The 23,299-nt window shown below is 40.7% G+C and overlaps 1 protein-coding gene across 3 annotated transcripts in view; it reads left to right on the top strand.

Annotated features, from left to right (window-relative positions):
* LOC124166511 (A disintegrin and metalloproteinase with thrombospondin motifs 9-like) overlaps nucleotides 1-23,299 on the top strand; it is a 758,369-nt gene that overhangs the window by 96,360 nt on the left and 638,710 nt on the right. The gene's annotated exons all lie outside the window — the stretch shown is intronic.

The raw sequence follows: 23,299 nt of genomic DNA, 5'->3' as shown, positions 1-23,299 counted from the left end.
TTTCTGTACCTGGAAATGCTTAGCCAAGATTATATACTTATTCTCATCATCATTAGTCAACAATCCTAAGATTGGTTTGACACAGCTCTCCATTTCTCTCTCCTATCCGCTAATCTCTTCATAGCTACATATTTATTTACTTTATTTATTTACTTATTCTCGTCAAAGATTATATCCTAGACCTAGATTAGGCCGACCTATTGATTGTGTTCGATTACCTTTAAATTGGTTGAAGAGTAAATGCGTGCAGACGGTTGGCTGACGTGGCATCCATCCACAGCAACAAATAGTTCTGCATTGGGCTGGTAATCCTCACCCAATTAGTGTCAATTCAGACCGGTAGATTTTCTAAAGTGTTACAGTTTTAAATACAATGTGCAGATTTTTTTATGGAGAGCCCAATTTCAGCATCAGTCAAAGTAAAGAGAAGAGATGCTTCGAAGTTTTTCCGTTTATGTCATTAAGGTGACGCATCACCGGGAGTATTTTGTCTCTTGTAGTGAGATTTCACTTGTTTACAACTATCATCTTAAAAATTTTCTGGTTAAATAGAGGAGATCTTTGTCAACATTCGCCTGTGTCTCAAAATTAAAACTCGAACAAGTAGTATTCAAAACTGGAGGCAATGACAAATGCTGAACAGAGCCTGTTCTCAATACCCTGATACCTTAAGGCCTGTTTACGCGGTACATTAAATCGTACGGGTTAATGTCTAAATGTATGAATGAGAGAATGAACGCCAAATGCACCGTGTAACCACCCAACTTGTGCGAATGCATGCACAGATAATAGAAACTGTTCTAATTTGATTCATGCATTCGTACATGTTCCGTTCCGGTCCACAAAAATCATTCATGCAAACAGATATTAACTCGTGCGTGTTAATGCATCGTGTAAAGAAGCCTTTAAAGATGGCAGCGTATAAAATTTAAGAAAGCAATTCGTCTCATGCTGTAAGACCTATCAAGTGGTAGTGATGCGCCCTCTTAACTTTGTACTCGGGGAAACATCCTTCCGTTACCAGACGCCCGGCCACCCCTGTTGGAATACTTTTCCGCTAAGCTGTGAAACAGTTGAGCTGATACAACTGTGGGCGTCCACAATTTTCTGCATTGCGGAGACCTTTCGTAAACAAGCCTTCGAGAGGGGATGGAAGTTTTCGGGCGGCGAAGCGATTGCTAAGGAAAACAATCTCGCGTTTCAGGTCCGATCCATTCGTTAATGGCCCAAGGAACCAACTCATTCCTTTTCGGCCTCCCACCCCCCCAACCCACCCCCCCAACCCACCCCCCAAAATTCCATGTCTGTGTGTGTGTGTGTGTGTGTGCTCCTCCTCATATGCTTTTCCCCCCATCCGGCCCGAGGACCTCGAGAAGCGTAAAAAATCCAAAAACATTGAGGAGTGAAAGGCAAAAGGGAATGGAAGGAGAGAGAGAGAAAAAAGATGTGAAGGAATTTTTATTCGTCCTAATGCCTTAAAGGTTGTTGTTGGTAGAGCGAGCGGTGGGGTAGGAGTGTTGATATGAAGGGAGTTTTCCCCCATCTTTTCCGATAAAGCGCAGTCGCTTATCTGCGGCGAAGTTCAGCCGAGAGGGTGCAGATATGCATAATGCTTAGCTTTGTACCAATCCACACACCGTACTGGGCTTTATCCACCCCCTATCTACCCCTACGGTAATTTGGAGGAGAATTTTTATCAGATGACGTGAAACATATTCTTTGTGTACCATGTGTGATATAGTAGACTTGATCACGAGAAGAATACATATATAGGAATTAAACAGCAAAACAGAAAGGTTTGAAATTTCATTCTTTCCTCGCACTATTAAGGATAGCAACGGTGTCTCGATTAATAGAATTAATGGCGTCACTCGCCACGTCTATTCATAGCATGTTCTAATGTTTTCCATTGTTATAATCTTGGCTGGAGTTGCTATGGGGATTACTATCCGTAATATGCTCCAATACTCCAATATCCAAATATAAATACTCTAAAATGACATCATGAAAAAAGTGCAGAGAAAACGTAGAAAAAAATGCAAACAAAAAAGAAAAACAAGCAATCATTCGCTCTAGCGATTGCAAAGTGCAAAATTTGAAAATAAAACTGCTTTTTTTTAAGAGTTAGAAAGTGATTCCGCTTTGAAATGAACAACTCATTTTGTGCACTGGACTAGTAGTGAGGTAGCCTGGAATAAAATGTGGGAGTGTTGGCAGCCCTGCTCCCCTCATCTTCCTGTTCTCTGCTCGCAAGCCCCTGTCCGCTTGTTTACTGTCTCCGTTTTTCGGAAGTCGCTGCTTTCCCTCGCCTCTCCCCCCTCGTCCGCTCCCGAAATCTTTGTATACACAAGCCACCTCCCACACGAGCATACCCTCCTAACCCTTACATCCCGTCTACAGCCCCATTGCTGCCTTACACACACACACATCTCACGGCCTTATCCCTGCTCTCTTCCTCTGTCTTTTTCCCATGAAACATCCACATCCTATTTCTCCCACGGGTCACCTGCACGATTTTTTATTCAGCGCTCCCCAGCAACTCTCACGCCGCAGTTACATTGGTGTAATCAGCTGAGAAGCGCGGTGGGTTATCTGGTTTCTCGTTTTTAGAGGGTTTGTTCCCTTTGCTTTAGCGTAGACGACTACTTTGCTCTTAAACTATTTAATTTAAGTTCCTCACGGTCATCTTCTATTACTTATGCATCCTTCCCGCATGTAATTAAATATTTAATATTTATGATAATCTAATGAAGAGAAACATTGTGAAAAATGACACCCTGGCTATTACGATGGAGCCAGTTTTCAGGGTTTTATGTGAATGCGGAAATAACCGTTGCACATATTCTTTGAAATAATAATGCACGCGTGTTATCCTTGTCTGTCAGAAGTCTTCGTTTACAGCGAATCTTTCCATGAACTCATTTTCACGAGGATTGTACTTTCAGGGTTACCTGAATCTTTAAAATTGTGAAAAGTGCTGTCACCAAACCGATGTACACCGTGTACACCTAGCTTAGTCAGTGAAGTAAGAAAGACTTGTGATTCAAAGGTGAGGCTAGATCCATGAGATAGATCCATGATGGGATCATTATCTATTACAACTCAGCCTTCATCTCTGCTCAGTAGTCCTCACGTTTCCTGCTTCGTGATTTCCCTAGCCTTGTGCCTTAGGAGAAAAAATGGCGCTAAGTTGCTAGCGTTGATTGCTAGTTTTCGCTGTCTTTTCACCTTTCGTTCTCAGCCAAGCGTGTGGCTGCATTCTGTGTCGGCTCGGAAGTGTTGTCCGTGACACGCTTCGGGGAGGAGTCTCGGACAAGTCCATGGGCAATTAAGAGGTCCTCAGATGCTGGGGTGGGGGTCACGGACGCACGGGAGCGTGTTTCTTCGTGAAATAAAGTCATGGGCTGGTGTGCCAGCTGATCATGATGTGAGGTGAACGCGGGATCCGTCAATCTTTGATGTCGCCTTCGCTGTAGTTGGTGAAGTCCCATTAGTAACAGGCGGCATCGAGGCTTTTCTCCATTTGGTACTAAAGACTACGTTACGTGGAGTATTTATCCTGATAATCGGTTCTACGGAAGGTTTTTTTTCTCTCCTATATTTCCATTCTATGTTCCAGCATGCCTCAAAATTTCCTCAAATCCCGAATTCACTCTGGGATTTTCCTCAAATTTATATTTACTTTGGGTTATATTGTAAATACCTTTAATATTTCTCTGTTGTTCTTTCTTTGACATTTATGTTCGAGGCAGTCTTTGAGGCTCTATTTTGAGCTTTAAGTTAGTGAAGTGCCATTAGTAATAGGCAGTATGGAGACTTGAGTTGATTTGGTGCTAAAGACTACGTTATGTAGAGTAATTATGTACATAATTTCTTCCACGGAAGGTTTTTTCTTCTTACTTTCCATTCTGTAATCTAGCATCCCTTAAAAATTTCCGCATTAAATCTCAGATTCGCGATAGGATTTTCCTCAAATTCATATTAGTCATTGATGATATTGTAAATATCTTTAATACCTCTCTGTTATTCTTTCTCAGAAATTTATGTGCGAGGCAATCTTTGCGGCTCTAGTATGAGCTTTAAGTTGGTGAAGTGCCATTAGTAACAGACACTATCGAGACTTGATTTGGTACCAAAGACTGCGTTACCAGGAGTAATTATCCTGATAAGGGAAGGTTTTTTCTTCATTCTTTCGATTCCGTATTCCAGCATACCTAAAAAATTGCGCACTAAATCCCAAATTCGCCGTGGGATTTTCCTCAAACTCAAATTAGTTATTAATGACAATAAAAACATCTTTAATAGAAAGAGTCCTCTCTCAGAAATTTATCTGCGAAACATTCTTTGACGCTTATCCTCTAAATTTCTTCACCAAGATTTACAGTCAGGATAAGTTTGCTTTCCGATGTGTATTCTATATTATTCGCGTCAGAAAATCCGCTCATTCTTATGCAGGATCCCGGAGGGGTAGTTGTCTTCAGTTACAGACGCTATCAAAACTTGGTGGAAAGACTATTACTACTTTGTGTGGAGTAATTTTTCTTTATCATAGCTTCCACCTTGGATTTTCCTTATTATTCACAATGCTCTTTATATTCCTATAAATGTCTCCATTGAATCCTTATTTTCCCGTCCAAATTTTTTCATCATTTATTTTTTTCTTCCCTCTACTGATTCAGTTGATAATTAGTGATTTCGAATCTAAGTGAACCACCCTATTATAATAGCACGATTTACAACTAATTTTGGCGCAGGAAAAACTGTAGCTCTCATCTTTTATGTTTCCCTTTTATTTAGAACTTGGTTTAACTTTTTAACAAATGATTAACGATTCAAAATTCCGCTTTTGCGCCCGCTATGCGTACATATATGGTAATCCTTGTACTAGCATAAAGTTTTGTCTTACTGGATGAAATGGAAAAGCATTTCTTTGAGGAGTAGTCATAATTCATTGAGTCATTAAATTTCAAGTGCGCCCATGAGGTCGAGTATTTAAGAAGACCTTTATCCACTATTTGTTCTTTTTTCAATATTATCTTTAGTTTGTGTTACTCATCTATGCAGGGCCTCTGTGTATTCTATCTTGTCATTTTCTTAAAAATATTTCCTATCGTCTTTACTTCCCTCTGTTTATTGCCTGGCTCTTCTTCCTTCCTCTCATACTTACATTTGTCTCCATCCCTATTCCTCGCCTCATTTATCTTCTGAAATTCCCCAAGGCGACCCAGTTTCTTGCTCTCTGTTTTTTATATCTGTCACTGTTTTCATGGCCCCGTCTTCTTGTAATTTACCTGTTCCGGAGCAGAGACTTGTCCTGATAAATTCCTAACGAACTCTGCCTTCGCCTTCGAGGAAGATGGTGTGAGAAGTGAAGTGGATGCCATTTCCGTGCGAATTTCAGAATATAATCCTTGAACTGTAATTCTCGACAGTTGGCCATAAAAAAATATGGGCACTCCATTCTTAAATATCTGAAAATTTCATCTGTAAATCTACTTTTTTTACTGGATTTTATTGGAGTACTTGTCTTAATGCCGCTTAACACGGGGGACGTAATTGTGCAATCCGATAGGCGTATAAAGGCGAAGTCAAAATTACGTCATGTGAAACGGTGAATTGCTAGAACACATGCGAGAATGCGTGGACGTGAGATGACAAAAATAGGCCCTGTTCTAATTTCGAGCATGCGGTTCTGACCTGCGCGTTTACCTGCCCCTGTATAACGGCCTTTAGGGCAGGATAAATGCTAGTTATTGATAGAATATAATTGAAATTTCGACAAAAATAATGATGTCCTGTTAGTTATGCTATGAGCATCCTGATAAAAATCACACATCACACACACTTACAAATCATACACACTTAAAAATCTTACACACACTCTCTTTTCCACTGCTAAGATGAGGTCAGAACTTGGAATTTGGAATCTCGTTGAAAGTGTTTTATAAGGGAAGTCGATGCCTTACGATGTTTATGAAAAGGAGACTAGAGATTTTGGATGTGAGAATTTAAAATTCTGTTCGTAAAAATATAATAAAATGACTGTCTGGCGTAGAATGCTGTAGTTTTTTACTTTCGTGTTGTTTTTGTTCGCGACGCGAACAGATTAATCGTTACGCTTGGCCACCTGTTGAATCTGCGAAGAACAGAATTACATGTTGTAAAATTGAAGGATATAGGAGAGAGTGGGCCTATTATTTTTACGCGGTCGGTCAAATGAAGAAGTTCTCTGATTCCCCTACAACAATATGATTGTGTAGTTTATTGAAATTCGCCAAAATCCCTCCGTAACATGTTGATGATTGGGCCATGGCGTTTCAGTCTACCTGGCCTGATTTTTTTCTCCGAATTATCTGTTACAGCACATATTTTCGTCAAAAACTGCTACGGGCGTACAGACAGTGTTACCCAGATGTTAAGCGAGTTAGGCTGGGAGCCGTTGGAGACTCGGAGGCTGCGCGCTAGGTTTAGATTGCTTGAACAATTGAGAATGGATATCTTTAAGAGCGACACAGTGAACATAATATTAGAGCCACACTATATTTCCAGGTCCGATAGAAGTGATAAATTAAGAGAGATGTTTTGCCGAACGGATAGATATGCGAATTTGTTTTTCCTCCGAACCATAAAGGACTTTAATAAACGCTAGTCCCAACTTCGTTTGAGCACTTAATTTTTTTTTTTTAGCTGTAAACGGCTGGTGTCCTAACACCCTCTGCCACTCGCCTTTTAGGCGGCTTGCGGGGTATTATGTAGATGTAGATATTCTTATTATTTTTTGAGGAAACTACCTGGTGTACGACGATCTTAAATAATTCCACTTTTACTGGGCAGCGCATGGAATCTTCGGCACTATATTCTCACTATGCGGCGTATATTAGGCTAAAATTAAGTAACAAAGCTCCTGTGGCCGTATTTTTTCATACACATCACATAATCAGAAGTATATTGGAGTTGTGCAAAGGACTTAGGTCCAGAGTGCACTCATTAACCTTGTGGAATATTTCAATGAGTCGATGGCCAGGTTTTAGGATGCAGAGTTGTGTCGGAAATACACGCTTTTTGGCGTGACAGGTTAATCCCCACCAAGCGCTATACAGAGCAAAAATTATCTTTCAAAAATAGAGTAATATAATTTCATCGAGGAGAGCTCGTAATTCATTGGACCATTTAATATTAAGTGCCCCCATGAGAATATTAAAGGAGACCTGTCACTATATCTTCGTTTACTTTTCAAATATCATCTTTCGTACCTATTATTCAAATATGCACGGTCTCTGTGTATTCTGTCTTGTCATTTCCGTAGAAATCTTTCCTTTTGTCTTTACTACCCTCCGTTTATCACCCACTTCCTCTTTCTTCCTCCCATTCTTACATTCGTCTCCATTCTTTGCCCTCCTCTCATTGATCTTCTGAAATTCCCCAAGGCGACCCAGTTTCTTGCTCCCTGTTTTTTACCTCTGTCGCCGTTTTCTTTAAGTAATTTTAGGGGTATAGAAACAAGAACTCGAAATAGTGGTAAAAAGTAAGTAGCAATAGCAAATAAAGTATAGTATGTATCTTTCAGTTCTACATAGTCCATCTGGAAGTAGCAGGCAAAGTAAACATGGGTTGGCGCAATGGACCAAGATACCTTTAAATATACCATAGAACCTGACGATGACTCCGCGATCGTTCCATTATGACCTTATCTGCTGCTGCGTAGTACCTGGTAGTACCGTAGACCCCCGAAAAGTGGTTACAGTTGGTAGAGAAAGTTACGGAGAAGAAGAAAGGCAGTGCAGTAAACTATCTGGCTTGGAAATGGGAGAAATGAAAGGCTTCAGTGTACGTAGCTTAGGACTTAAAAACCAATCCATCTTCTTATGTTTAGTGACTGAGAGAATTCTTCCGTCAGTATTAAGCTAACAGTTTCAATGTGTTCCTTTTACATATATTAATAATATTAGGATATAAATTTGAAAGGATGGTAACTGAGGCCGATCCTTGTTTTTTTTTCGTGAGCTTTCAAACTCCGGCTGTACTATTCTTTGACGTTTCGTCGACTTTTGTCTTAGTCTGTGCCAAAAAAATCGATTTCGTCCATTTTTGAGTTCCACTGTTTGGCTGTCGAGTGAGTCCAGAAGTCTCACCTTCTCATTTGTGTGAAGGAGAGAAGCCGTAAAGAGAAGTCACTCATCGTTTCCTGAATAGCAATAGGCTCTCATAATATGCCTACACCTGTGTTTGCTTCCTCGTTCCTCGCACGTACAATTGCTGATTCTCGAGTAAAAACTAGGAAAGAAGTTGAGGGATCCTCGGGATTCTTTGCATTTTCGAAGACTTGACCCCAATTTCTTTATTTACGCAGGAGGCGCGGAGAGGTGTGTTATAAAATTCAGGGAAATTGAATGGCTCCGTATAACGACACCTCCATTGGCATCGTACGCCGGGAGGATTTTCTATTTTGACTCCAATGATAGGTACTAGAAGTTGGTAAGAATAAATTTCTATTTTTTATGATGAAGGGAAATATTTTTTTATCAGCTAAAGGTCTAGTAAGGAATACCGCGGCAAGCATGAAACACCTGAGGTGGAAAAATTGACTACTTGGGAGTAGCACGAATTGTGAGGATAGATTTAATTGGATAGTTAACAACCTTGATAGCTGCTAGTTCGAACTTGGGCTGTCTATTCTTTCTCTATTCAGGCTAATTACTTTTGTTTTCTTTTACAGGCTAATGGCTTCTGTACTAAGGTATTCCGCCCTGTGCCTTATGAGGCGGATTGCGGGGTAGTATGCAGTTGTAAACTGTATTCAATTCTATGTTGTTCAATGTCTGTACTTGAAAGATAGACTCAAGAAATATAAAGGTTTTCATGTTGGTATTTCAAATAATCGCCATGCCGAGTACTCAAAATTCCGAAGAACTCGATTAGGAAATGTCAAAACTATTAGCAAAAGAGGGAACAATTGTCCATTTATCAGAGTTAATTGCATAAATTGACTTCACTTTTGAGTTGCATATCAAGATATAAATGTCTGATTCTTATCTGTAAATGCTAATTTCCACACTCAAGTATTGACCTTATTCCACTGCAACGGGACACTCTAGAATCATTTCTCTTGGTTTTTAAATAACCTCTTCTTGTTCTTGCAGGAACTTACTTTTAATTCAAGGACTTTTGAATGTGCGCTTGCGAACTAATTTGTGAGCTGAAAACTGGAAAAGTATCGTGTATCTGTTGAGAGCAATTATATGTAATGTAGTTAACAATTTCTTGGAGCTAGATGTCCGTGCATCAACTTTAAATAACAATCCGTGATAGAAGGCATACGCATGATCAGCTGGATTGAATGAAAATTAACGTTGACGCTTCAGAGAATTGCTAGATGAAAAGCATTTCAGATTAGGTAATGAATTGTAGGAAATGCTAAGGAGGGGGAAAGGGAAATCAGTCCTAAGGCGGGATATAAAAAAGCGGACGGTGCTAGGAATGAATATCTTTTATCTTGCTAACCTTTTCATTGCCTCTTTGGATATTCCTATTTAGAGGTTTTGTCAATCTGTGAAAGCACTACCTATATATTCCGTTTTCGAAATTGTTTTTAGAAATTTCGCCTTCACTATAAACATGCTTAGATAAATGAAATGTAGTTATAATATACGCTAATTTTTCAATGATAATGTTTGGAATGACTTCTTCTGGTTAGAGGAAAACAACTCCCGTTCATTTTGTATGGAACTATGTATTTCGAACGCAATACACATGAATAAACTACGTTAGCAAATATAAGACTTATCTTTCATTTAATTGGGGAATTCTCCAAATTTTACCCGTAATGATGCGTTAAGCTTCTTTAGACAGGTTCCTTTGAGTATGAAATTTATTTAGACTATATATATATATACTTTTGTATCCCCAATTTTAAGCACATTTTTGTATTTAAAACCATGCAATTACTATTACTATTTCATCTTTTATGAAAGTAAATGTAGGAATTTATCATCATATCGCTACGGAGACCAAGTTTTCGTTTATTCAAATCAGGAACTAAGAAAATGAATTTGACTTCATTGTTCGTTGGACCTTGTATAAGAAAAGGAAACTTATGGTTTGTGGGAGAGGTAGAATACTGCTAACGATAACTATCTTCTATCTAAGGTAATGTCGAACATTTCTTCTCGCCTATCTAATTCGACATGCGAACCTTGAAGAAATAACGATTTGAAATTTCTCACATGTCACCGACTGTCTATCTGCTTTATCTGGTGTCACGCCCGCTGATTGAGAAGGGGATAGGTTGATAGAAGGCGCGTTCGTTCCATTCCAGGGTCATTGCATTGCATCTTGATAAATAGAGAGAATGTCCGTGTTTTGGTGTTTCCTCGCAGCGGAACTTAGCAGTGAGTGGCACTTAAGGATAGGTAATGTCCCTCAGAGAATAGATATGGACAAGGGTCAAGGTGGCATTTTGCTCGGTAACCAAAAGCTGAGGTCAACATTGAGATCCCGATCCTCAGTAGTACTCTTGAGAAATGGTGAAGGTTAAAAATGAAGTAGTTTTTTTTAGAAAAGATAGCAACTTCTTGATGGACTTTATTTAAATGCTAACATTTCTCAGGGAAGCGGGGTAACCAAGTGGGCTGTGCGATTGGCCTCTAACAGAAGGGTGAAAGCCAGTGTGAAATAAATTCTCCAAGTGTGAAGTGACCCAAGGAGACGAACTGGACCATTTATGTGAAAAATACTCGCGCGCTTGCATCTCAGTCTGAGATGAGCTCTACCCTCACCTTTCTAAATCAGCTTTCTATTACGTGAATAATGAGTGACAGTAAAAAAGTGAGATTGAATATCTGAGGGAGTGAGTCATACCCTTCCTTCCTCATGAGCCGTGCATTTATTGGCTAAATAATTTCCGATCGAAACAACTAGTAAACAAACGTTGCCATACCAATTAGATCCTTCATGTGACCTATGATTTTGCCTTTTCAGTCTTGGCACCTTCGCAAAAGCAGATAATCATTATAATTCATATTGAAGAGGGCCACGAATGTTGAGGAGAGAGGATTCTCTAGTTGGTAAATGGTAAATGGCTGTCACCTATCGTGCATTTAAATGTGTTTACGGAAGTAGCCACTCGCACCGCTGATGGTCGAGCAATACTACTTCTCCTGCAAGTGAGCCATGAATAGAACTATGTACAGACATTAATATTAGGTATGATCTATTTAAAGATGATTAACGTCTCGGATTATAAGCCTGAGAATGATATGCAAAATTTTTTGTCAACGTTTCCGTGTATTTCTTATATCTTTAGGGAGTCGTTAATCGTTGAGCGTGTAGGTTTTCGGGGTTACTACCGCGTAGATTCATCTCTGCAGACGACAGTTTCGCTGGCATTGCAGCAGGCTTCTTCATTGCAATGCTGACGAAACTCGTCTGCAGAGATTAATCTACGCGGTAGAAACCCCGAAAAGCAGTCTGCTGAATCCTTACCACACCGCGGAAGCCTACACAACGGTTTCAGACGTTAATCATCATTAAATAACCAAGGTCCAGAAGTAGTAATAGATTGATCCATTGCTAGTAATTTTCCACTTTTTTCCATTCATTATTTGCGAAAATATGCTTTTGCAGACATAGGGAATAAAGGGATCGCTCTGCGCTCAACGCCGCACTGCGGACATTTTTGGCAGCCGATTAAAAATGGCGCGAATGGACGAAATAAATCAAGCTTCCGCGCCGCCTTGCCTTGTAGTCTGACCAATGAAATCGGTCATTTGTGGCACTGGTGCCATATGATAGGGCAAAGATGTTTTGGAGAGAGCATAGCTTGTTGTGCTCGTCTCGTTCAGGAGTCGACAGTCAAGATTTCCAGCCTCCCACCCCCTTCCTCATTTACCCCCATTCGTTTCTTCTAGTGCATCTCTCGAAAGATACGTCCCCGGGCGACCCCACTTTTACTCCCTCCCCGCCACGCTACGCGCTTCCGTCAAAATCTCACGCATAATGCAGAGGGGATGACGCGGAAAGAGAGACTCGCTTGAACCCCTCTCATGATCCACGGGGAAGTTTTTTCTCCGCTCTGCCATTTCTCTCCCTTTTATTACGGTCATTTATTTATTCATCTTCACCCCCGTTCCGTGAATCTGGGAGGCCATTGTATCTTTGTGCGTTGGATATCGATCAATGCAGTGGCGGAACTAGGAGTATGCTTTGGGGGGATGAGGGAGCTTTGGGCGAGGGGGGTGGGTGGGGGTTTAGGAAACGGGGATTTCAGGAAAAGTTAAAAAAAAAAAACATGCCTAAAAATGAATTTTACACCATTTTGGCACTTAAAATATAACTTTTAGAAGATGCAGTTAATGCATATCAAATCCAGACAAAATTTTCTTATAATTTTTTGATTTCTCAGAGGCTTTGGGGGGGGATTCGTCCCCTCATCCCCCCCCCCCCCATAGTTACGCCACTGGATAATTGAATCGCGAAGCTTTGTGCGATGCACTTGATGGATTGAAGGTAGTTTGAGCGGTATCTGCTGAAATCAAGTGATGTACTCGTTACTCGCTACCTATTGTTTACGCAAATGAGTCGCTAAAAGAATTAAACAAAAGAAAACAGTATTAGGAATGAATTGTAAGTGCAATTTTGCACCTCAGCGCAATTCATGCGTCAAAAATGATTTTAAAAATGTATTTCCAGGAGTCAACTTGACCATTTTCAACATTCCTTCGAACTTTTGCACACAAAACTGTTGAAGACATACCTTGACTAAATATTGACAATCTAATTGTAAGTGGTAAATCCGTAATTTAGGCGAAGTCGGTGTAGTGGTTTTCATTTTGCGACGTTGGTACCAAAGATTTCCATTCACTTAGCCAGTTTCAGGCAGATTTTAGAAAATATCTTTCTTATTTTATCATGAACTCATACTTTCCCGCACGTATTTAGATTCGTCACAAAATATTGCTTCTAATAATTGCCGTCTGAACAACGACTTCTAAAAAAAAGCATCGATAGCTCGAAAAAACCGTACTTCTCCATAAAAGGCCATGTTAAATTATTCCAATTTTAATTCAGCCACAAAATCATCACCAGCAAATGAAAAGCAATGTATAAGCGAGTGAAGTTCATCGGCAAGTGATTGTTTGTTTGATCAATCGATCTTAGGATTGATCTGACGCAGCTCTCCTCTGCCATGGGCTAATCTTTTAATATTTACACGACTCTTCTGCTTTAAATCCTTTGTCACCTGCTTCATGTATATCACCCGTGGTATTCCCTTATCGTTCTCCCCTTTCTCTTGCTTTTTAACGTCAATCTTCATTGGACAATCGTGATTTCGTATGATAAGGACCCCGAGGACCTTGCCTACCTCGCTGCCACCTACGACACCCGTCCCTTGAGGGCTGGGCCCCGCGATACCATCCGAGGCTCGTTTGATCAAACTCCATGTTTTCAGGGAAGAGATAGTTGGTATGGTTTCCCACGTCCATTCCGGCAGTGTTTTTGCATGACACCGTCACGTGCACTACCTTTCGTCTGGCTCCTACCCTTCGATGTGTATGGCATCTGTGTGGCTATTCCCTACCGGGAATAATTTAGAATTAATCCCGCCAGCGCAGCTCTAGGGGTCATAGGAACGCGCAAGCCTTTCCACCGCGACGAGGTTGTAGCCCAAGGGAAAGGTGTCAAGATGTGGCCGATTAAATTTCCCCGTCTCCCTACCAAGGTTTTTAAAAGACTTCTGTTCTCTCCAACTCTTCTGATAACATCCGCATCAATGACACAAATATCCATTTGACGTTAGTCAATTTTCTATAACGTCATATTTTGAAATCCATCCTTGATTCCTCCGCTGTTGTCATCGTCTATGCATCGCGAAAAATGTGGGTAGCGCGTGCCCCACCCAGCTATCGAAATAAGGAAAAGGAAAAACTATAAGAGAAATATATCGAGGAAAATATGCATGTAAAAAATTCAAAGGCGTAGGTTCTGCCGATGTTAAACGTACGCACCATGACCTTATATTGATCTTGCAACTCCGTCCCCTTGGATAAAATCTTAATTCGCTTCTGTAGCTAGTGGTAAGAATATGAGCAGCTGAATCCAAACTGGAGATACTGATGCCCTGTGTTATCTCAATTTGCCTTAAATAAGGAAAATCGTGTGATGGTCGTAAAAATATGCAGAGAAACGGTCTGAATTAATGATTGTAATGGGCTAAATTGTTAAGTTTGTCAATGTAAGCGAGAGATGAGTATGTCAACACCATAAAAGTTTTAAATGGGTGGTAAAGTGGTTAATAGTTTAATAAATTTCCTATTTGAATATCACTGCATTGAATACAGTTTTACCATCTTGACATAAGAGAAGCTATAACTTGACTTTTCCAAATCTCGATTTGACGAAATCACTAGAAATACTATTGGATGATTGTGCGTAGTCCAGCTGTTTTGATAAGCGATTAAAGTAATTGAGCTTTTATCAATAAATAATTTTATTGTCAGGTAAAACGATGGATTAATGGTTTTTGTTTTTGTCGGAAACCGATTTTCGAATGCCTCATTGGAATCGAGTTCTGTACAAATCAATTTGCCTTGCCTGAGTCTGTAATTTTTACCCTCCATTTTTTTTTATCGACAATTTAATGCATATCAGTGAATGCCTGCGTTCGCTTGAAAGAGTATATTTATAAAGATGATTCGGACAACGAAGGTATTCCGAGGGAAATCTGAGTAAATAGAGTTCATTAGGGAATACGGATAATTTTTTCTGTTTTTTTTTTCACTATCCGTGAATGCTAGTTTTTAAAAATTACCAAATAATAAAATCCGTAATGGAGAGCGTGATGGCAAGCGTGATGGAGAGGAATTTTTCCACTTCCAAATGAACACTCGCAATTTTCCACGATTAAAAAATTTATCCCGACCTAAGGTTTCGATGTTTCAACATCATATTGAAGCTACAAAATGGATTCACTGGATGAACCATTTTGTACCTTGAAACCATTGGAACCGTTTTATACCTTGTAGATGATGTATTGAGTGTTTATTTCAACAATAACCTATCAGTAAAAAGAACTCCACGGTGATAGCCCGGTCAAAATAGGCATAGACCCTTGCATAAATTCCCAACAAGGTGAAAATTTTCAGGAACGCTAGGAATAACGCTCTAAAAAATTTCGATACCGTGTGTGCAAAAAATGTCATTTTTTGCACATTTGTATCGAAGGGGAATTTTCAGGATTTCATTAGAGTGTTATTCCCAGCGTTCCTGAAAATTTTCACCTTTTTGGGAATTTATGCAAGGGTACTCCTATTTTTTGGGCTGATTTACCGGGCTAAACATGTTTGAATATTAAATTAAAAAAGAAGAACTTTGTTCTTTCACATTAATATTTATTCACGACCATGTTTTCAACGTTAGACGTCAGATGATGACGTCTAACGTTGAAAACATGGTCGTGAATAAATATTAATGTGAAAGAACAAAGTTCTTCTTTTTTAATTTAATTATGAACCGCTTTCACCAAGTTACGCCTCAAACAATCAATGTTTGAATATATTTTCATTTCTTTGAACAGATTAAAACAAGAGCGTTGGATAATGTCCTAGATCGTCAGGGGATAGTCCTAGTCCTAAATCTCTCAAGTATGTTTCTTTCTCTCCGCATAATGTGGCGCTAGGGCCGCTCTCGAGGTGTGTTACGCAAGTGTAAGTGTTCCTGCAGCAAGCTATGCGGGTGAACGCATTCAAACGGTCCTTACGAAACTCCTTACGAGTGCAAGTGCTTGGCGGAGAGCGCGTGGCTTCATGTGATGGAGTCTGCAAGGGCACGTGCTCCGATCTCTTAACAAATACCTCTGGGGTATATTTTTATTACATTCTTCGAAAGGAGGGGCCGAGGGTTATCGTATCCCCACCCACTCGAGTTGTGAGAACATTCGTCGAGGAGAGGATACCATCTTCCATCATGTTTGAATATATGCAGGATGGAGAAAAATATTGTCGCGAAATTTAAACCCTTGATAGCTGATGCCGATGGGAATCAAATTTAATGATGATTTTTCTGTTGAAACTACAGAGATATTTAAACTACAGAAACCTGCATTTGCCTTCGTCCAGAGCATGCTAATTTTTCCGTTTTCCCCCTACATGGGTATTCAGTGTTTGCTCTGTAATTTAATTAATTAGATGATTAAACGTTATTCTTGTATACCCACGTTTCGCTTTATATTTTAAGGATGATCAGGGCTGGTGTCTTCCGTTGAAATGTTGCTTTGTGTATAATGGTGCTAGTGTGTTGATGTTAGCTCTAAAAATACGTGAATAGAAAAAGCATATAATTAAAGGGGTCAAGACAAGAACATCAAGCATTAAATTCATTGTTCGCTATAATGTAACTATGTGTAAAATTGAGTGTCGGAGGATAGATACTTTTGAGCTGGTGGACTCCTCAGAAGGTGTATCGCGGATAGTCGTCGTCTATAAAGGCAAACTGTTTCTTGGGAGGGAACTGAAGCCCCCGACCCCTGACAACGTGCCTGTTTGAGGTTATCGTACGGGTAATGAGAACTTGAAGCTGTGATTTCGAAGGATCGCTCGCAACTCATCCGTATATCGCAGTCACGGTGGGCACACACGGCGTGCCGCGCTCGTATTTACGTACCCTCTTTCTTTATTCTTAGGACTGTGTGCTCCAATTGAGCCGTTGCGTCTTTAAAGAGCTCTTCTCGCATTGGCGTTCGCGCGCTGAGTGATGAGGTGCTCGACAGCGGAAGGAATGTGAGTCAACGGGACGACGGCCGCCCGTTTGAGGGGGACGGAGGAGGCCGCCATGGGATTTATGGAAAATTGCGCGCGCTCGGCACTCGTTTGTTTGTCCACAATGACGCTTGGTCCCTCTCATTTCTTCTCTTTCTCCGCGGTCGTTCGCCCCTGTCGATGACTCTCCATCCGGACGCTCTTATGACGTCGAAGCTCAGGCGGGCGACGTGATCATCATGCGGCTATTTGGGCTCCCCGACTCTCGTCAAGTAAATATTACTGTGTGGTGACATCTTCTCGGGTTTTCCACCGACCTCTGCTGTCGAGTCAGCCATCGAAAAGTCGGCCCTCAAGCAACTCACCCGGTGGAAAGCCCGAATAGATTCCACCGGTATCATACAGCGGGAAAGCACAAAATCATAAATATCACTGTCAGTTTAATTCTCTAGGTTAAGTCTCAAGACTAAAAAGAAAAACTTTTGCTCCTTGCCGATGTTTCGGAGTGTAATTGGCACCGCCATAAGGACTACAGTTGCAGGTACAATAACTTAGACGAGTAAATTATGGTTCATATATTGTACGTTTCTGAAGTCGTATTACCTACTTAAAATCTGTAATATCCTCGTAATAATTCTGTAATTATTTTTTATGTATTATACTGACTTTAAATACTCGACACTCAAATTCAGAAAAAAATTTGTCGGCCTCGATGGCTGCAGGGTAAAGTCCTCGCCTGCCAATCAAGAGGTCGCGGGTTCGAGTCCCGCATGGGTTGGTTACCCCTATCTAGGGCTTGGTTGTTCGTGCTCTTGCAATCGTTTTCGCATAGAAAACCACGATATGTAAGGCCAATATGAGCTATTTTCGTGGGTGTGGGAATAAATAAATAAATGGAATATATTATTTGCCTCAATATGTCGGACACGTTATGCGTTCAGTGATCTGAGGGAACATGCAAGCCATGAGGTTAGGTTTAACTGTAACATACTTTTGGTATGAAGGACATACACATCGAGCTTTCTGTTGCGAAAGGTACAGGGAGGTTCTTTAGTATATTGCATGGGAGTCATGCAGTAAGGGAGTAGCTGCATTACTGCACTGCAAGTGAGTCTGTCTAGGCATCTAGTTTTAAATATCCGGGACAGCTATTATACCCTTAAAATGCCCGCTGGGAAATTGAATTTTCAAAACCTCTCGGTTCTAGAAGCCGTCCCCTAATTTTATGCCCAACCAATTTAACGTCAGCATCGTAAATATTTTAAACGTAGCCGGAAAATAGATCGACTTAAGAGTTCCTAGAAGAGATTCCTTTGTTTGATCCATGCTGGCGCCGGGGAGTGGTATTAATGATGCCTCGACTTGGTTTGCTATTTCTGTGATGAATTTCAATACGATGATGAAGGGATTTTATCTTTCATTTTAAGACACTATTCATTTCTTGTTTTCCGTGATTGTCAGTTGCTCCAAGTGCGGAAATGACGTCATATAAAGATAGCGGAAGGCAACAAACGTTCTCAAATGCAATTGAATTGTGGTTTTGCTAAAAATCATTATATCGATAGCGTACTAGCATTTAATTCATAATTATCAAAATATAAACACCAGACGATCTCACGGACCTCTCATGTCAACGTTGAGGCAGGAAACGTATTCTCTGTAGTCGACATTTGACGGAAGTATGACAGCTATCAACAATTATCTGATTATAACCCTATCCCGTATCCCTGATATCTATTGGAACTTCTTAATAAACTAATAAAATTTAAGTTTCCTTGGTGTTTCCCCGACGAATAGCTCCTTGGAACTCTGCTCGGGTGTCCTACCGGGTTGAAATTGTTGCCGACGTTTCGGGAACTGAATCAATTATGATCTTTAGGGTTGATGTCAGCTCAGTGCGATTGTCCGGTGATTGTATTATAAAACTAATGAATTAAATTCTAGAACGCTGTCCATATTATGATTTGCAATAATAACCGCTGCTATGTGGAGGAAATTGCGTTTGAAACGTTTGTTTCCTTCAGTTGTCGTTATGCGATATCTCTTACACCCATTGTTGGAATTTGCGGGGCTTATGATACTCTGTCTCAGGACAAAAGATTTTCTCAAAGGTCATTATCATGAAGTGGGAGGTGTGAGAGCAAAGATAACTGCTGTAATCTACTCGGCTGTAGGGAAGATTTAGAAAAATGTATTCTCCACGTTTTTATATGTCAGTAGGAGTTCGATCAGCAATAAAGCTTTCCGCGCGGCTGTCTCACATCGATTCCTCGCGATGAGCAGCGCGCCAAAAGACAGCCGGCAGCTTGCTCGGAAGGAGGTTGTTCAACCCTGGCCCCAAGGCGTAAGCAGCGCTGGAGGCGATGCTATAGCCTTCGGGGGACTGGCCGCTGCTGTGGTGTCGTCCGGCGACATCTCATAAAGCACGGGCGAGTTCACAGCCTCCGACCACTCGGACTAACGGCAATACCGCGTCAGTTTATGCTGGAATTGAATTTTTTTCTGATCTTTAAGATGACTCGGGCCTTTCAGACATCTTGTGAGGGAGTATAGTGTACTGAACATGTATGGCACTAAAAAATTTTTCATTCACATTTTAAAACAAGAAAAAACTAAAAATGTCGGTGATAGTTTAGAAATTTCTATCTAGAGATTGTCCCCTCTGCACGACAGAGCCCTAATAATAGTTGAAACTAATTAACGTAGTTTAATTATCGTCTACCGTGCATCCACGTATAGGAACGTTTTTCTGACTTGGGGTTAAGTTATCTCTGAAGGAACACTTGCGTAATTTCAGCATTGTATACTATTATTGAGTGGTGTTCAGAGGCTTGGTGGTTGGCACGTTTGGCTGTTGATCAAAGCCTCTCGGGTTCAGATCCCGAAATGAATCAATGTATTAATCCCGGAGAAAATCAAGAAATGGCCCATCTACCTTGAACATGTGTGTGTCAAACACCTTTTGGCTCTGTCGGGGTATCCTCACCTGTCCCAACCAACCTTAAGGTTTAATAGTGTGTGCAGGGGCAATAGTATATATTAGGGCTTATTTGTTTTCGCGTCTATGATCGAAGGTCGCTCCAGGTTGTTCAAATTAGCTTCACCCGATTGCATTCGGCATTACCACACATGTCATAAAGAGTAAAGGAAGGTCATAACTCTGTCAATGCGAGACGGGTCTGCAGTCTGTCAATGGGTGACAGAACTGTTTTGAGCCGACAAGCAAGTCCATTACGTCGATAAAGTACTCCCTCTATAATCCGGTACACTTCTGTACAATTTGTACACTTCACTTATTCGACCCTGCCAGTATTCCGGCGTTTTTGTACAGGCAGCTGCCAAGCGGGTAGCTTGGTAATTTCTAATAGTGACCTTCGCAGGTGAGCCTAGTTCAACCCGTAAAACAGCGGAAGCAGTGCTTACTAAGAGGGCTGTCACGCACGAACAGTTGTCCCGCAGTGGAAAGTAGTTATTGTAGATTTTTTGGATGAATGAAATTTAACTTAGTTTTGCCACAGAATTTTTATTAAAACACGGCAATGGTTTCGACGGCTAACGTCATCTTATTATAGTCTTCACCAGAAATTGACGCTAACCATCGACACCATGGTCGTGTTTTAATGAAAGTTTTGTAAAAAGCAAAGTTAAATTTTATTAATCCAAAATGTTGAGCAAATTGCACTAAGTATTGAAGGAAACCGCCGACTTTATTTATTTATTGTTAGTTTAAATTACGTAAACACTACATTTGCGTGTATTTACCATTATTGTGTCTTGTGCAGTATATCATACACATACATGTGTTCAAAAAACATATCTTCTGACATTTAATTGCGTCATTATTAGTGATTTCCAGTAATCTGGCGTTTTCGTTAATCCGGTAGAAGTCTAGTCCTATGTCGGCCGAATTACCCAGAGTCCATTTTACTCTCCTTGGAAATTGAAGGTGACCATCGATATGATTAGATAGCATCGATTCAAATAATAGCGATTAATCGATCCTAGCGCGATAGTGAGTTGAAAAAACCGAGGTCGATGGGGGTGTGTGTGTGGTGTTGCGCTGGGTATCGTCTCATCTCGCACCCCTTCCCTGTCACGTCTTTCTTCCCTCGCCACTTTCGCCCTATTGCTTCCGTGATTCCATCCATCTAGAAGGCGGCTCCCCACTCACGCCGTGCATTAAGCCTTGCTCTACGTTTGAAGCTCATCTGTCAATTGATGCTGTTGGTGTAGTACCAGTTCGTTGACTCTCCAGCGCCTTCGTCTCAACCCTTGCCTTTCTAATGTGTTATCCGCAGGGTTCACCAAGACATCGTCAGGAATGCGATCGTCTCCATTCGTATATTTTACTGCTGGTCGCGATGGAATTTCCTCAATGAAGAGACCCGTACTTTTCTGGATCTGTCGCCTACTTCTCGAGGTATCCGCGACGAAAAATTGACGGTCTTAACCCTATCGTTGCTTAGTTGATTAGGTCACGAATTTCTTTGGAGCGTATAGCCGCTTTTCCTCTGCTTCTCGCATGGTTTTTTGTTTGTCTGTTTTGTTCGATGATATTGATTAACTTCATCATGGAATCATTTTGATGTTATTATTAAATGAAAGCATTTGTGTTTGTTTTGACATGCGTTTGCATTCTATGGGATATTTTTCGCCTTTCACCTTTTTCTCCACCCGATTTGTGTTGAAATGTCAATTACACGTGTACGGGTACTAATTTCTTTTTCTTCTGCTTTCTCCTCAGGTACGTGCTGCTGTTCCTCCTCTTGTCGCGTGTGTGTAGAATCCGTTTGCGGAGTATCTCGAGCGGACCTATGCCGTAAGTTGGCAACGTTTCGCAAACGTAATCTTTTTCTCCCGTTCCGCGTGTTCCTTTGCCTGGCGGCGCGGCGCGGCGCGAAGTGCAGTCGAGACTGTTTGAGTGGCCCCCATGGTGCAATAATGGGCATCAGTCGTCCTTCCTTGATGGGATCCTTGAGTTGCACTTTCTCAAGTGCCGGATGCATCATCCTAAGCAGTGTGGCCCCAGCGAAGGGAGGTTGATTTTTTGAGGGGTCGGCTGTTACTGTTGGAGTGAATTATGCCTATTGACTCTTCTGCCCTCCCCCTCACAGCATTCATCCTACCCACTCACATTCGTATCTACTGTGCCTGAAGAACATTTCACAACAACATCACTGCGCGTAACTTAACTTATTATCACCCTGACCTACTAGTGAAATATTCCACCAATCACAGCTCCGACCGTGCATCAATTGTATGCTGGATTTGAGATAACTTTGGGTAGTTTACATATCATTGCTGTCGATAACTTTTGGTATCTTCTTTGCTGCTTTGTAAGATTTTGATAAATTTATCAGATAACGATCATTATAAGTTGTGATAATTTTGACAAGAAATGGTAATTTCCACACTTAAATATGTAACTCCACTACCGACCATGGCTTTGACATCCTACGTCATTTTCATGCACCTTTTATATGACGGTGTGGAAATTGTTGCTTATTACGGATGAATCGCATTTCCACCACGACAAACCTGTCATTTCTTATGATTTTAAGTCGTTTTTCGCCAATTCGTTCTCAAAGTGTAAGACGGTATTCGTAAACTGTCAGCTTAATTCTAAGTAAAGTCAGGTTATCGTGTGAAGTAAGTCGTCATGACCGCATATGCCTCGTCTTGAATCTCCCTGTAACTCCGTTGGCGTCTTGCTCTCAGTGGTCCACCAATGAATGCCTTGTCCCCCCTGTTGCGCCAGGAATGAACCAATCAGACGCATTTGAGAGCTGCGCGCTTACTCTTCTTCTGCATACCACTTCGAGATCTGTCTCAATTGGAAGAACCCAACCCCAAAACCTGAATAGATAAATGACTTTTAAGGATGGAATCTTAAAGATTATATGGAAGGGTTGCGTTTATTGTAGCTTAATTTGAATTTCTTGTGAACTTTATTGGCCATGAGGCAAAACGTATTTCTATGCCTAACTTTTCAATAATTAACTCGATTTACTCACTCACATTACTCTAATATATTTATCGAACCGAAAACCATCCAGTTGTAAGCCGCATTGAGTAGTAATGAAGGCATTATTTATCGGAACAATGTTGATTGTTGTTAAGTTTTTTTGTATTTTATCTTACGCGGAAAAACGTTTTGGAATGCATTTCCGCCCGAAAATTCATCTTTTGCAATAAGCTAGGTACGGATCGATATACTACGTTCGTTTGCAGTTAGCTTGCTTTTTTTCGTTCGATTGCAGCACAATTCATTTTAACTGCAATACAGGTACAAAAAATGTTGTTTTTTTACGCTTTTTGTTGCATTGCTTAGAGGCCGTAGAGCTCTATTTCCCTTTATTTACATTACAGGTCTTTCTTATGTGACATCACTAATGTTGAGTTTAAAAAGGAATCCAAGTTGAGAGAGTTGACAGCCTGGTTATCTGCATGATTCTCCATGTAAGCGTAACTCAACGGCTAGAATGCTTTGATAATATTAGAATGATTGCGTGTCGATGCTTGCTTAGAGATCCGGCCCGAAGCACAGG

This window comes from Ischnura elegans, chromosome 10, assembly GCF_921293095.1.
Source record: "Ischnura elegans chromosome 10, ioIscEleg1.1, whole genome shotgun sequence".
NCBI classification, from domain to species: domain Eukaryota; kingdom Metazoa; phylum Arthropoda; class Insecta; order Odonata; family Coenagrionidae; genus Ischnura; species Ischnura elegans.
This window is presented reverse-complemented; position numbering and strand designations above follow the sequence as displayed.